Here is a 14,244-nt window from a genome sequence, read left to right as displayed (position 1 = left end):
TGAAACGTCACATTACTTCAGTGTGGTTTGAGTCTAGGCTGCTCTAGAGCAGTTTCAAAACCCAACCGAAAGTAGTGTGACAATAATTCGATCAGCAATGCGATGAACATGTTCAGCCGATAAACTTATAGCGAATTCATAAATTAACCTGGGTTCGTGCTAACTCGAACTCGAAATTTATGAACGATACGGGCAGTTTGACAGACCGACCCGTAAACCGTAATGCTAGACAGTTTAAACCTGCGCTTCAAACTGAATGCTGTCAGTTTAACCGAAATGCAATCTCGGTTAATTTATGAACGCTTTGACAGCACTTCGATTAAAACTGAGTGCCAATCAACCTGAGGCAGGTTAATTTATGAATTCGCTATTACAGATTATACCGTGGAAGCACCAAATTTGACGCGGTTAAGAAATTTTCAATTTTAAACATTAATTACAAAATGACGGTTTGGCCAATAAAGTCAAGGTTTTGCACAGTAATAGTTAGACTAGCAAAGAATATGTAAAAAATAAACAAACAGTAAATATGCATTGAATTCTTTATATTTTGTCAAGTTTTTGTGAGACGCTCGGGGTTCCTAAATTGACGCATGAATTTTGCAACGTGCCTTATTTGACGCGAAATGTTCCTTATTTGACGCACTTGAAAAATTAGTATATTGTTGTTGCAGTTGAAAACCGTAATAATCGACGTGCGACATTCGGTTTTATTCTTGTTCTGTGTGTCGCAACTACGTCGCACGTGGTGCGCTGTGTTCACACATTGATGCGCTATACAGCGCACCACGTGCGACGTAGATGCGACACACAGAACAAGAATAAAACCGAATGTCGCGAGTCGGTTATTACGGTTTTCAACTGCAACAACAATAATTTAACAAAAACGACGATGTATTTTGTATTTTAGATAACTGCGCATTATTTTAAATAGTTACACAAGGTTTTCGTTATTTGTGCGGATATATTTCACCCCAGTTTTTGCGAAAACGTTGGTAGAATTGGGACAGCCCACAGCCGATATGTTTATATTGCAAACACAACCAGGCTATTCAAAAATCTGACATAATTTGTGTTTAACAATGAAAATTCTGGAAATGACTTTCCTAAAACAGTTGTACATTGTTTTGAATGACAGCTAGGAAAGTATCAAGATTCAGGGTGTCGCAGGAAAAACTAAATTAGCCACTTACCGGAAACTGCAGTAACTGCGGGATTGGATCGGTCAGACAAACGAAAAAAGTGTCCTAATTTAACCTAAACCAATATTTTTGATTGCCCTACCCGTTTGGGGAACTTGATTTTACTCATAAGCAAAACAAGTCATTTACAGTTTATAGGACCTCCTCTCCAACGCTAAAACCATATGTTTGCCCTGGGAAAGTGTTTTCTGCAGCTTTTTCCGACGAACTGTGGCCTCTGTAACACCTAATGAGACGGTAAACTGTTGAACCAATATCTTTCTTGGTGACTTACGAGATATTTAGTGTCGGAATAGATGACATACTTTTTATATCTTACTCTGTAAATAATAAGGAACACTAATAGCCTAATTTGACGCAAAACGTTTTTGTCCAGAAATAAGCTAAAAAGCTTTTACAGTTCGAATAACGTGTACAATATATTAATAATACTTAAGTTTTAACAGTTTTCGAAGATATTAGAACAAAAAAGCACTTTTACGCGTAAAAAAATATAAAACATAGTTGAGTGTTTCTTTAGCGTTTGTGCTAAGGTAGGAAAAAAATGGCGCATTTGACAAACACCCTTTCTGTTTATTTTTTATTTACAATTATAAATGACCAATCAAAAGCTTTTTATGGCATGAATGCGTTTCATAAGTGTTAACAAAGTGTCAAAGGTACACTTTTGCGAAATATTAATAGTCAAGATAAGTTATTATAGAAAATTTCTGAAAAGTGCGTCAACTTTGGACCCGCGTCAAGTATGGTACACGGTACACATATTTAGATTTAATTATCCCGCATTTTGCACCTAACTGGACACCGTAGTCTAAAAGTGCGACTGGCACAAAAAGTGCGACAATGCGAATGCTGTGAGTGAGAAAGAGAAAGAGTGACAACTGCAATGTTGCTGTTTTCTTTTGTCATATACATTGGCATTAGAGAAAATAATCTGGATTAATCCAGGTACAGCTGCAAAGCACAATATTGCTAACCAGAATTTCCGAACAAAATAGTTTTGTGTGTCTTTTGTCACTTGATTGACTAAACCAAATTACCTACTCTTCTTGGTTTCTTGTTGTGGATGTGGAGTAATGATCGTGCGTTTTTTAAGACGTTTTACTTTCAGGACATCATATAGGTCTACAGTCGATATCAGTCAATACGGTCGTGTTTTCGAGCTCCCTCTGAGAGTCCAAGGACTAATACGTCGTAAGTGGCATTCCAACGTGTTGGAACGTTTTGTTCAACTTCAATTTGAGCATGCTCAACTTTAGCTGCTTTTCATTGAGCTAACTTAGAGCATGACTACTATGCTTAAAGCACAGACAAACAGACATAACACTCGTTTTCCATTCTTCGTACCGATTAAACCGTCATTTCAAATTTGGGCTTAGTTGGGAATGTCTCCGTTTTGGTCAAAGTGGCGCTTTTTGACGAAAGAAGGGGAATTCCCCATAAAAAATACTTGCTACTTTGAGGGATACTCCTGTTGCTATTTAATATTTGGGAATGTCGATCATAGATGGTGCTAGTGTTCAGGCTAAATATGAGGTACGATAGTTTTGGTTGATTTTTCTTCCAAGAGTTATGTCTGTTTGTCTGTGCTTAAAGTATTGCACAATTGCCTTACTTTTATCGACAACTTCTTTTATAGATAGGAAAATCGCTATCTGAACAACTAAGTTGACCTGACCGAATGTGCAAAACAATGAAGTGTGGTTGTTGATTTCATGTTTGCCGCATTATCAGTTATAAGAGCTGTGATGTTTATGGAAAACCGTGACAAGATTGCTGTGATCCAGGAAGAAATATTTTCCCCCGTGTACCTGTCGGAAAATTCCGAGCACTCCAGAAGGACAGATCTGAGCTTCGTGTTCGTATCAAAAAAATGAGCAGTCAACGCGTAAAAGCTTGTATTATTGATGCTAGTCCAATCATCACAAGTAAGTAGTAATACAAACTGCCGGAGCTTTTGCACTTTTTACTTATTCGTACGTGGAACACCGTACCGTCTCAACGGGTTATTCAAAACAAGGATTAGTAACTGACTCGAAAGCTGATTCTACGCTTAGAAGTTACTTTCGGCATGAAATACCAGTAAAGTCAAAGAAAGTTACGCGCGGGGTGAATGGTCCGCCAATAAGAGAAAGATCGGGTTTATTGCATTCAAGTGCGACGAGTAGAATGCTGTAAATTACACGCCTCGGTAACAGACTATTTGTGAGTGTTTTGACGTAGGACTACGTCTTACGGCAAGTTTTGAGATAGGGTGTCATTCCAAAAAATCGAAAAATGCGAGCGTCACGAAAAATGAAAGGTTTTGAGCGCTAATAGCTCAGCGGTTTTCCGATCGATTTTCAATATTCTTACACCAATCGATCGGAAAATCTTCTAAGAATTGACCCAAATGAAGAAGAGTATGGATTCTTGATGTTGAACTATTGAAAAATTGGAAATAATGAACCTATGTTTTATCAGAATTCTCGCTTCGTGATTGGTTGGAAGATTCTTTACGATGATTTAAACCTATACCAATTTGATATCTGTGCTTCGGAAGTAAGCCAAAACAAGTGACAAAGTTTCCTCATTTCAACAAAATTTCTTAACACCACGGTTAAACCTAGACCATTTTGATGTCCTTGCTTGGGGAGTACGCCTGAAAGAGTGACAAAGCCTCCTCGTGCTAACAGATTTTTCACGAACGCGATTAAACTTAGTCCAATTTGATGTCTGTGTTAGGAAAGTGTACCAGAAAAAATGACACAAGTTCGTTGTCCCAACAGATCGCAAATTCTTTACTGCGAGACTATTAAATCTCGGCGAATTTGATATCTGTGTTGGAAAAATTTGCTGCAGCTGTAGCACAGACAAACAGACATAACTCTTGGAAGAAAAATCAACAAAAATTATCGTACCTCACATTTAGCCTGAACACTAGCACCATCTATGATCGACATTCCCAAATATCAAATAGCAACATGGGTATCCTTCGAAGAAGCAAGTATTTTTTATGGGGAATTCCTTTTCTCTCATCAAGAAGCGCCACTTTGACCAAAACGGAGATATTCCCAACTAAGCCCAAATTTGAAATGACGGTTTAATCGGTACGAGGAATGAAAAACGAGTGTTATGTCTGTTTGTCTATGGCTGTAGTGTTCGGTTATAATACGACTCTGTATGCTTTCAAATAATATTCAAATTTACTCATAACTCGAGAGCTATACGAGCAAAAGGAACCAAAATTGGCTTGTGGGGGTTTTTGGAGGTAAGATGTTTTTCTATGGTGTACTGAGACCCCATACACATGAAATACAAATTTCCTCAACTCTAGAACTAATCAAGTAAATGAAACCAAACTTGGCATGTAGTGGTTTTAGAAGGCAAGAATTCTTTCTATGGTATAATGAGACCCATCCGTCTTGTAACAGGAGGGGGGATTCTATGGTGGATTAGAACCTTTGCTTTCTTTAAGAAGGGGAGATCCCATACAAATGAAATACAGATTTCTTCATAACTCGAAAACTAATCAAGCAAATGGCAGCAAATTTGGCGTGTGGGGTTTTTTGAAGGCATGAATTTATTTTGAATTTATTTATTTTATGATGCTTTGAGACCCCTTACCCCTGTGGTAGGAAATTATCTTCCTATTACTATTCCTATATTACTATTTCAACCTTAATGATGAACACAAGTGATTTTTAAAAGAAATTTCTATGTCTCAAAGATTGCAGGCGTTGTACTTATGAATCCCCGTCCCCTCTCCCAAGGATTGTAGGCGGTTTTGAAAGTTACACAGTCAATTTTTTTGTTTACGATGTTATCCACACCTCTAATCTTAATATAAAAGGTTTCAGCAATCAGCCTGGTGTTATGTTTGGAAATCTTTTCTACTATTTTAGCGTCGTCATATTTAAATTTATGTCCTGTTTCGTAAAAGTATTACGTTAAACCTGTACCGCCAACTGTATTAGATTTTATCGTTTATTTATGCTGATCAATTCGTTTGTGCAAAAATTGCCTAGTTTCTCCTATGTATGACTTTTGACATTGACCGTAACTGATTTCGTACACGACATTTGTGTTTTGTGATGAGTGAAAATTCTAGATAAATTCTAGAGTCAACGAAAAATATATTTTTGCACCATTGCCACTCGTATTGGGAGTACTTTCGAGATGATCTGACGGAAAACCTCTATTTCTCGACAAACGTTATATTGTGCATTGCAAGAAATCTTTTCATTCTCGGAAAGTTCATAGCAAGCTGTCAAAATAATTCTGTATTGAGCGAAGCTGACGAATTTTCGTTAATTGAATATCGATATTTTTCACATATCGATACGTATACTCAGCTGAAAGCATAATCAGCAAAATTGCTCGCATCATGTGACGATCTGCATTTTACATTTATTTTTAACACTCCGTATAACGTTTTAACATTTACAAAGCTGTTATATGCATGCCGAAATTAACTATTTCGAAAAAAAACTATATCGAGATTTCGTCCACGAATATCGATACCAGTTATATCGATACATTATCGCCCAATGCTGACCTCGTCAAATATTGAAGGATGTGCTTTTGTCCAGAGCTGCCATACAAATAGATTAATTTCTATTGTTTAGATATTTGCAACCCCTTTCCGTACTTCTTAAATTGTGTTACTATTTACACATATTTTTATACTTATGATATTCAATGGATTTATATAATACATATTTTTGAATGTAAAAGGTTAAAAGACGTTTTATTATGTATTTTTAGTTGCTAAAGCATCAGTAACAATTGCACATATAAACCAAAAAATATTTGGCCACCTTTCCTTGTTCTCTTTGCGGTGATTGACGATGCGGGTTACCGCCGCAACAGGATGAAAATTTATGTAAATAACCGCAATATTTCAAGTAACAGCAGTACGCAAAAATTTTATTGTAAAACTGAATTGTTATTTAGGTTTCTTTTTACAAGTTAAATGCAATGACAAAAGCACAACTTACAAAAATCGTTTGTAATCGATATTATCCTCATATCTATACCTATAAAGAAGGATTTCTGTCTGTCTGTCTGTCTGTCTGTCTGTCTGTCTGTCTGTCCTGTGTTCCTTATAGAATCAAAAACTACTGAACCAATCGGCGTGAAAATTTGCATGTAGAGGTTTTTGGGGCCAGGAAAGGTTTTAGTGATGGTTAGAGACCCCTCCCCCCACTAAGAGGGGGGGCTCCCATACAAATGAAACACAAATTTCTGCATAACTCGAGAACTAATCAAGCAAATAGAACCAAATTTGGCATGTGGGTGTTTTCGGTGACAAGAATTTATTCTAGGGTAATTTGAGACCCCTCCCCTCTTTATAAGGGGAATTATAACTCCTCTCCCCTTTAAGAGGGGGGGTTTCCATACAAATTTCCTCATAACTCGAGAACTAATCAAGCAAATGGAACCAAATTTGGCATGTGAAGGTTTTCGAGGGCAAGAAAATTTTCTATGTTGAATTAGGACCCCTCCTCACTTTAAGAGGGGGGGCTCCTGTACAAATGAAATACCAATTTCCTCATAACTCGAGAACTAATCAAGCAAATGGAACCAAATTTGGCATGTGTGTGTTTTTGAAGACAAAATTTTTTTCCATGATGAATTGGGACCCCTCCCCACTTTAAGAGTGGGGGGGGGGGCTCCTATACAAACGAAATTCAAATTTCCTTATAACTCGAGAGCTAATCCAGCAAATGGAACCAAATTTGGCATGTAGGTGTTTTTGGAGGCAAGAATGTTTTCTATGATGAAAAAGAACCTCTCCCCACTTTAGGAGGGGGGGCTCCTATACAAATGAAATACAAATTTCCTCATAACTCGAGAACTAATCAAGCAAATAGAACCAAATTTGGCATGTGGGTGTTTTCGGTGACAAGAATTTATTCTATGGTAAATTGAGACCCCTCCCTCTTTATAAAGGGAATTGTAACTCCTCTCCCCTTTAAGAGGGGGGGCTTCCATACAAATTTCCTCATAACTCGAGAACTAATCAAGCAAATGGAACCAACTTTGGCATGTGAAGGTTTTCGAGGGCACGAAAATTTTCTACGGTGAATTAGGACCCCTCCCCACTCTAAGAGGGGGGGCTCCTGTACAAATGAAATACAAATTTCCTCCTAACTCGAGAGCTAATCAAGCAAATAGAACAACATTTGGCATGTGGGTGTTTTTTTTGGTGACAAGAATTTATTCTATGGTGAATTGAGACCCCTCCCCTCTTTATAAGAGGAATTATAACTCCTCTCCCCTTTAAGAGGGGGGACTTCCATACAAATTTCCTCATAACTCGAGAACTAATCAAGCAAATGCAACCAAATTTGGCATGTGAAGGTTTTCGAGAGCAAGAAAATTTTCTATGGTGAATTAGGACCCCTCCCCACTTTAAGAGGAGGGGCTCCTGTACAAATGAAATACAAATTTCCTCATAACTCGAGAACTAATCAAGCGAATTGAACCAAATTTGGCATGTGTGTGTTTTTGGAGACAATTTTTTTTTCAATGATGAATTGGGACCCCTCCCCACTTTAGGAGGAGGGGTCCTATACAAACGAAATACAAATTTCCTCATAACTCGAGAACTAATCCAGCAAATGGAACCAAATTTGGCGTGTAGGTGTTTTTGGAGGCAAGAATTTTTTCTGTGATGAATTAGGACCTCTTCCCACATTAGGAGGGGGGCTCCAATACAAATGAAATACAAATTTCCCCATAACTCGAGAACTAATCAAGCAAATAGAACCAAATTCGGCATGTGGAGGTTTTTGGAGGCAAAACTATTTTCTACGGTGAATTAGGATCCTTCCACACTTCAAGAGGGGGGGCTTCTACACAAATGAAATACAAATTTCCTCATAATTCGAGAACTAATCAAGCAAATGGAACCATATTTGGCATGTAGGTGTTTTTGGAGGCAACCATTTTTCCCATGATGAATTAGGACTTCTTACCTTTTTAGGAGAGGGGGGGGGGCTCCCATTCAAACGAAATACAAATTTGCTCATAACTTTAGAACTAATCAAGCAAATGGAACCAAATTTGGCATGTGAGAGTTTTAGATGGCAGAATTTTTTTTCTGTGATGTATTACGACCCCTTTCCCTTTTAAGAGGGTGGGCTCCCATACAAATGAAATACAAATTTCCTTATAATTTGAGTACTAATCAAGCAAATGGAACCAAATTTAGCATGTAGGAGATTTTTGAGTCTTGAATTTATTTTATGATAGTTAGAGACCTCTCACCCCTGTGGTAGGAGGATATGGACTCTCATACAAATAAAACAGAAATTTTTGCGAAACTGAAAAACTAATCCAACTCGAGAAATTCGAGACTTCCATAAAACATTAATCAATAACAAGACTACAAAAACTATCTATAGTAACACTAGATCATTCAGGACGAGCCGGTCGCGAGTGTTGCCGGTGACCCGCCGTCGGAAGCGCCGCCCACTGGGGGGCTTGCAAAACTCGAGAAGTGACAAAGATCATCCGAGATTCATGATTTATGTACAACACAGGTTAATTTGTGGCAATACGAAGTTTGTCGGGTCAGCTAGTATGTTATTTAATCCATTTATTTATTTACTTCATAGTTATTTCATCTGGCCTTCGCAGGCCTCAATGAAATTTGGGGGGTGGGGAAAAGCCCACCTGAGGTCGACCCTCAGGTGCGCGTAAAAACCCCACCATCTTTTGACACCGTTACAAAAGTTTTACAATTACAAAACTGTCTTACGATCTATATACATTTATAGTAGCTTATATAAAAAATCTCTTTACCACTAATATAAATTTAACTCAAAAACACATTACAACAATCGCTTAAGTCGATTCTTAAAAGTAATACTGGATAAATTAAAGTCAAATAGTTCAAACGCGTTGTTAAAGACGTCACACATCGCCCTAACGGGTTCGTTCTGGCCATAATCGGTTCGGTGAAATGCAAGGCGTAGAAAATTTCGTATTCTTAGTGTTCTGGAAGGCACATTTATATTGATTTGTGAAAGTATATGTGGAGCATCTATTTCACCAACTAAAAGTTTTCCTACGAAAACAGCTTTGGCGATATTTCGCCTTTTTTCAAGTGTGTCAATTCCCAATAGTCGACAACGGTCAACATAGGTTGGCAGATGGTTAGGATCACGCCACGGAAGAAACCTGAGAGCGTAACGTAGAAACCTAGCTTGTACTGCTTCAATGCGGTTGGTCCAAATTTCAGTATACGGACTCCAAATTACAGCTGATGTCTCCAAAGTGGAGCGGACTAGTGAAAAGTACAACGACCGTAAGCAAAACGGGTCTGTGAACTCTCTGGCAATCCTCATTATGAAGCCAAGGTTTCTGTTAGCGTTTGCTATGACGTGTGAATAGTGATGCCTAAAGGAGAGTTGTGAGTCTAGTAATACGCCTAAGTCTTTAATTACTGATACTCTTTCCAGTATTTCTCCAGATGCGGTGTAGTTCCATAATAATGGGTTTTTCTTACGTGTGAAAGTAATTACAAAACATTTTGATATACTAAGAGTCAGTGAATTGTGCAAGCACCAGTTACAAAAAGAGTCCAAGAGCCGTTGCAGCTTAATGCAGTCCATTACAGTTCGTATGACGAAGAATAATTTCAGATCGTCAGCATAGATGAGTTTACAGTTTGGCGGGATAATGAAGCAGACGTCATTGAAAAATACGGAAAATAATAGTGGTCCCAGGTTGCTTCCTTGAGGAACACCTGACAAGCTAAGGAAGCAGTTAGACTCAATGTTTCCTAATTTAACACAGAGTGAACGACCAACTAGGTATGACTTAAGCCATTCAGTAAAATGTATTGTGGCTCCGAGACGTTCGATTTTTGCTAACAGGATAGAGTGATCGACGCGGTCAAACGCTGCTTTTAGGTCGGTATAGATAGTGTCCACTTGCACGCCTTTTTCCATATTTCGAATGCAGTTTGACGTAAACTGAAGTAAGTTTGTCGTTGTTGATCTACCAGGGTAAAAACCATGCTGATCCGTGGAGATATAAGGCTTGAATTCACGTAGTAGGACATTCCCAACTAAAATCTCAAATAGTTTCGATCCGGCGGAGAGGGAAGTTATTCCTCGATAATTAATTATATCGTTTTTGTTTCCTTTTTTAAATACAGGAAACATAACGGATTTTTTCCAACACTCAGGAAATATTGCTTGTGACAGAGATCGATTAAATATAATTCTTAACGGAATACATAGCGCAATCGCACATTTTTTTAAGATAATCGCGGGAATGCCGTCTGGACCAGTTGATGTATAGGGTTTCAATTTTTTCATAGCCTCAAGTACATCTTCGTCAGAGAAACTGAAGTCACTCATGTTTATCACATTTCTGGGGACGTTGCGAAGGGCGTTTTCTATCTTAATCGAGTTAGCCGGAGTCGGATTGAATACACTCGAAAAGTGTTTCGCAAACAACGTACAAATGCCTTCAGTTGTATTCGAATTTTCATTCCCTAAGAACATACTGGTAGGAAGACCGCTTACTTTTCGTTTACTGTTCACGAATGACCAAAATTGTTTTGGGTTCCGACTAAGCTCTGACTGCGTGCGTAAAACATGTTTCGAATAGAGAAAACGGTTGTAAATTCTATATTTGTTACTTGCGGTAGTAAAAGCAAGTTTTGTCGATGGATTTCGCCGTCTGGTGTAATTTCGAAGCGCAGCTGCCCTTAAACGCTTTAACTCACGAAGTCGTCGGTTGGACCACGGAGGTTTTGGTCGGGGACGTGGTGATGGAACATAGTTATAAACGAATAAACAGTAGGTTACGTTTTATTCAATTAGCACGTATACTCGTTGTAAGTCAGGTAAGACAGTACTGTTGCTCTGTTTTCTCGTTTTGTTTTTCATTCTAGATAACTTTTATCTTAAGTTTAATTTTATCTTATCTTATCCATTTATCAATGGTGAATTCGTAAAAAAACAAATTGGTTTCACTATATTGATCAATTTTTGGAACATTTCGGACTAAATAGCGCTTAAAACCTACTGTTTTTCGTGACTCTAGCATTGGATTGATCCCCAAAATTTCACCAAACGGTTCACTGCTAGACAGCACAGCACAAGGCACTGTTTCAACTATCCGAATAATACGAAATATATTGGAAATATATTTTAATACGGTTCGCAAAAGCTATTAAACCGCCACAATCACCACAAGAATAGTAGAATGCAATTAATCGATTAGTAATGATTTGGTAATTAATTAATTGAAAATTTAGGACATCACTGTCTACCGCCGTAACCGTAATGAATCATGAATAGAAAAAAATTAATTCGAGGAACTTATCTAGATAAAGTAAACAGCATCCCTCTGTACGCTGCTAGCCGAAACACGTATGGACGAGAAATATGACCATCTATCGTATTTCCCATGAACAACAGATACATTTTTCTAACACTAGAGGGATAGTTAGGTTGCATCGTTTACTACTTTTGGCATTTTTTCCATTTACTTACCTAGTTGAAATATTGACCGCATTTGTACTATCTGTACTACTTGATGCAACTTGATGGCACATGAAACCAAGCATGAAACCCATGAAACCTTACGTCGCAAAGAACCTTAAGCTAGCTAGTATTGCCTATAGATTTTTAATTATAATTTTTGTGAATTCTTCACTAACTTCAAGAAGGTTGCTAATAGAATAAAGTGACCAGATTTTGTTTGGATGAACGCGGGGAATATTGAATGGCTTATTTAGTAAATCGGTTCGGTAGTAAAGATGGGATCATTTAGATATTGGTCACTTCATTTTGGCGACAGCGGCGCTCACAGTGACCGTGGTTCGTGGATGCTAGCTTTTGGTAGCGTTGTGTTATTTGTAAACAGTTCTGCTCGGTATATTTTTTCGCAGTTTAATCTTCTGCGGCTGGGGGGTAGTTGGACAGGCACCAAAAATCAGAAAAATGCAACAGTTGCGTTATATATTGTATTTTTATTCTAAAGTTTGCAGTGTTTTCCCGACTTATATCTGTGGTCTAATTACATCCAATAGATTGCTAAAGATATGTACTCAATTCTAAAATAATAAAAACCAGAATTTATAGAGGCGCTGGGTTCAAAGGTACACGGGTACCAGTGAGCGACACGCCCTGGCAGGTGTTGTGGGTTCAAATTCGGTTATAATCTCTGATTACAGTTTGGTTCGACCCATGCACCTTCCAGCATTGGACAAAAGATAGGAGTCACAACGACAACTTGTTAAGCATAGCTACCTATTACCCCCCCCCCCTTCCTTTCCACGCTTCCCCTTCATTCCCGAAAAAAAAATCCTTCTTCATTACTTTCCCTTACCGTCCCTTCATCAATTGTAGAATCATCGTTTCAAAAAAAAATATTAATATATGCCTGACCGCATTTCAAGGTCATGACTAAAGTCACGAGTTTGGTCAAGACGTAACACTTCGAACAAAATTTCTAACAAAACATCGTTTCAATAACACCCCTAAAACTTGGAAAAACACCAGCATCACCTGGTGCAGTCTTCGCGTTACGCGGAGCAGCTCGCTATAAATTTAGCAATGCTATAAATTTTACTTGTATCCAGCTTTTTACGCGCTATAATGGAGGACGCTATAAATTGTGTTCGTAATATGCGAACAATCTTTTTGACTCTGCAATACTCTGCATACATCAAAACTGGGCACTCTTCTCCTGTACGGCAGTGTTGCTCTTTCTTTCGTTTACGCAAAAGAAGGAGAGCAATAGTTTTGTTTACATTTCGCATAGAGTGACTATATACAGAGTGGCGACAATGTCAAAATTGGAATGATAATTATTTGTCAGTGTCATTCCAATCGAGCAGACAACCTATCCAACGCGTATGCAGGAAAGAGAAAGAAAAACCTAGGATAAACCGCATTGCATACATTTGGGATGACTTGGCGCCACTCTGTATATAGTCACTCTAATTTCGCACATTTTTGCTCTCCTTCTTTGGCGTAAACGAAAGAAAGAGCACGGTAGTGTTGCAAGAGAAGAGTGCCAGATTTGATGTATGCAGAGTTGTCAAAAAGATTGTTCGCATATCACGAACACAATTTATAGCGGCCACCATTATAGCGCGTAAAAAGCTGGATATTATCTGACGACAGCGCCAGCGCAAGCGACGTTCTCGCGCAGCGACTGCTATTTGAGTTTTGGCTTAAATGAACATTTGAAATGATCGTTTTTATTGGCGATGGAATGAGGCTTTAGTGTTACGTCTGTTAGTCTGTGCCACGACTACAACATTTTAGCGCAACTTTTTTTTTCGTGTTAAGGCTTATACAAATTTGGAAAAAAGTGTATGTCATGGTCTCGAAATATTGATCAAGGGGGGTGGGGGAGGGGGGTCAAGAAAAAAATAACATCAAACCTTCAATAGCTGAACAAAGGAGAAGAAACGAGTGTTTATTTTGCCATACAAATTAATACAAATTTAATACAAAAATGTTGTACAGTACTTAAATTTTAGTTCAAACCGAACCAACCTTCAAAATTTTTCATTTCAAGCACATAAAGTAAGCATTGTGATATAGAGAACCACACGCGTGTAACTTGACCTTCATTTGAATTTTGCTTTGAACTTGCGTGTCACTCCGTTAGTTACCTTGTATTTTAGAATAATACAAATCCGTGTCACTTACTAATTCAGAACTCGATAACCACGAAATAGTACCGGAATCTAATCATCTTGTAAAAATGGCAATTTAGTTCCCTAAAACTTTTTTACTTGGAACGCATGTGCTGTACTACCGACATTTTTCACTGACACTATTCACGTTTGAAACCGCTTTTTTCTTGATCAATCTCTTAGTCATTAGAATATCAGGCCATTTCTACTGGTTCTCAATAATAACGTGTTTATCTTTGTATATTGAAGATGCAAACGCAAAACTATCAGAAGCGCTTGTCATTGCTTGACTAATAACAGTTGTCCAGGCCGGTGATGAACTTCGAATGAAGTTCACTACTGCGGTGGAGGTTGTTCTCCAAATATCAGGGGTTCTAACAGCCC

Source organism: Sabethes cyaneus, chromosome 2 (assembly GCF_943734655.1).
Source record: "Sabethes cyaneus chromosome 2, idSabCyanKW18_F2, whole genome shotgun sequence".
Lineage (NCBI taxonomy): Eukaryota > Metazoa > Arthropoda > Insecta > Diptera > Culicidae > Sabethes > Sabethes cyaneus.
The sequence above is the reverse complement of the archived record's forward strand: the minus strand, read 5'-3'. Positions refer to the sequence as shown.